The sequence below is a fragment of the Hevea brasiliensis genome, chromosome 7, assembly GCF_030052815.1.
Source record: "Hevea brasiliensis isolate MT/VB/25A 57/8 chromosome 7, ASM3005281v1, whole genome shotgun sequence".
NCBI classification, from domain to species: Eukaryota; Viridiplantae; Streptophyta; class Magnoliopsida; order Malpighiales; family Euphorbiaceae; genus Hevea; species Hevea brasiliensis.
In genome coordinates this window covers 17,133,410-17,136,199 of record NC_079499.1, presented here as the reverse complement: position 1 = coordinate 17,136,199, position 2,790 = coordinate 17,133,410, and the positions used below count along the sequence as shown (strand labels likewise).

Here is a 2,790-nt window from a genome sequence, read left to right as displayed (position 1 = left end):
AAGTATTAAAAACATTTAGTTGAAATTAAAAATAATTAATATTTTTGGCCATTTTAGTTTTCCGCAATTTTTATAAAAATTTTGACAGAGTTTCCTCTGTATTTTGAGAAAACCGTTCTTCGAATACCTATAAAAAAGCACTTCTAAAAGTTTTTCTCAACCACTACTTCGGTTTCACAATCAAACTCAGTCAATTTCTAAAAATTCACAAGTTCAATAGTTCTCAAAATACTGTCAATCAATATCATTCATATTTCATTAAAAACAAAATACTTTATACACAACCTTACAAATTTATATCAAAAGAAACATAAACTAAACTTTATTACAAACTTCATACAAATTTGTGTACAAGCTGCTCAAGACCCATTTTTACATGTCCATACATTTATGTGCAATATATACATCAAAAGAAGTATTTACAGTTAGGGTATAAATTATACCCGAAGGCTTCAAGCTGATGACTTCACACACTTCAGCAGCTCAGTCTGCTGCTCCTCTAGTCTCTGTATCTGCGACAGCAATAAAAGCTATCGCTGAGTACTAGGACTCAGTGGTGCACAATATACTAAAATAATCTTTATGCAAAACTTAAAGCACATTCATTCAAAAATTTGGCTAAACATGAAAATTAAATACAATCATGCATGGTAAGATTTTACATGTAAACCAAGTTCATTTCAAGGTATCAAAACACATTTCATAAAACCCACAGTTAGATCATGCCATTCGAAACAAATAGAATCTCAATAGCCAGAGGCTAAAGAGAAATCACATGAATCTCAATAGCCAGAGGCTAAAGAGAAATCATATCACAAGGCTAGCTAGCTCAAATATATGGATATCCATTCACATCCTCTTCTACTGGCACACCTCAACACTTCTCCAGAGAAGGAATCAAAATTCAAAACTAATTACCCCCACTAGTCGTGCTAGTGAGGTGTTCAAATATGTGGTCATGACACTGTGGTTTCAAAACTTATCTTAACAATTTGCTAAACATTGTCTTTTCAAATATACATAATAACTTTCAACAATTTAGATCAAACATCATAAGAATACCTTAATCCAACATTTCATATTATTCAAAACGATATGCAAAAGATGATTATAAAAGTATATGTTGTGCACAAACCTCAAACGAGTCGCCTGTTGGCCTTGACTCGACTCCTCGGGTTCTGTCCCGGTATTCTTTTCCACTGAAACACGAAATTTTCCAATGTTTCAGTACTAAAACTTAAAATAAATCCAAAATAAACTTAACTTCACATTTACCTAGCTCTAACGTGTTAAATTCGACGTTCTCGAAATTTTTGTGTTTCGGGTTACTATTCACTGCACTATTTAAGTCAAATTATTGACTTTCTAAGGTTTAATGGGTATGGGAACTCCAACTTCACCCACATACCACATTTTGATCACCAAACTTGTTGGTTTTGGTCATTTGTTTAAAACTTTGGTCATTTTGGCAAAATTGCCAATTTTCGGTTTTGGTTCTCCGAAGTTGCACTGTTTCATTGGTCGGTCTACTGTTGGAATTTGACAAAACTTCCTTCATAGAAAATGTTCCTTACTGTCTTAAGTGTATTCTCATTTTTGGATCACCTCAATCGGAGTTTTGTAGCTCAAGTTATGGCCAAAATAAGTTTACTGTTCACGTGCACTGTTCATACTGCACTTTTGGGTTCTGGCAGATTTTGATCCAACTTTGGTCAATAATTTGATCAAGTTAAGTTCATAATTTGGTCTAACTTTCTTCATATGAAATGTTCTACTATGTCTTAGGTTTCCATCGGTTCAAGAATCGCCTAAATCCGAGTTTTCTAGAGGGAGTTATAGCCATCCAAACATTGCTGCTCAATGAAAACTCTGCAGAGTTGCAGGTTTGGTAGCCTAACTTTGCTCAATAATCTGGATGGGTTAATGGCATAATTTGGGGTGATGTTCTTCATGAAAGTTTTAGATCTATATGCCCTCTAACCCCTGGCCAAATTTCAGGTCAATTTGACCTGTCTAACTCGAGTTATGACCAAATGAACAGTTACTGTTCATTTGGTCAATTTAGTGCAGTGGCAGCCTGCTATCACTTCACTTTGGTCAATTGTTTCACCAAGTTTTGGTCAGTTTTTGGCCATGATTCCTTAATGAAAATTGTGCTCTTTTATGTCTATTTTCATCTCCAATTGGTGGCATATCCATTAGGCTTGTAAAATTTGAGTTTTGGTCCTTCAAAGTAGGTTTGGTCATGCTGCCAGCAGCATGACCATTGACCTACGAATTTGGCTTAATTTCCTACCATTCCCACACAACTTATTTGGTCATAATTGACCATTATTTCATTTCACAATAGGTTAAACATGCCATTTATGCATTTCTCCAATTTTTGGTTCATAAACCCTAGCATTGAAACCCTAATTTCACTAACTCTTGCATTTAACTACTTCTAATGATTTTAATGTTAATCATTTAACTAAGTAAGGTTTCTAAACTCATTTAATTGCATCATATTCATGCAAACCATACTCCTCTCAAGCTGCCCAAAAATTCAGTTTAATTCTTCCCCCATATTTGTTTCATTTAAATCAAGTTCTAAGCTCACTTAATTACCTAAACATGCATTTGAATGGATAAATAAAGAGTTTAGCATACTAACCTCAATTTAAATGCCAAGCCTTCAATTGTTCTCTTTCTTTCCTCTTTCTTTCTTGTGCTTAAGTTGAGATTAAAGGTTCTAGTGAGGTATTTAAGGAAGTTAAGAAGGTTAAGTGAAGAAAATTTAGCTTAAATGTA

General features: G+C 33.9%; 1 long non-coding RNA gene across 1 annotated transcript; it reads right to left on the bottom strand.

Annotated features, from left to right (window-relative positions):
• Positions 1 to 305: 305 nt before the first annotated feature.
• On the bottom strand, positions 306 to 1,235 carry LOC131181661 (uncharacterized). Its single transcript, XR_009150156.1, has 2 exons — positions 1,136 to 1,235; positions 306 to 512 (listed from the first exon to the last, which is right to left on the bottom strand). It is a non-coding gene; the product is annotated as an uncharacterized LOC131181661 (long non-coding RNA).
• Positions 1,236 to 2,790: the final 1,555 nt, after the last annotated feature.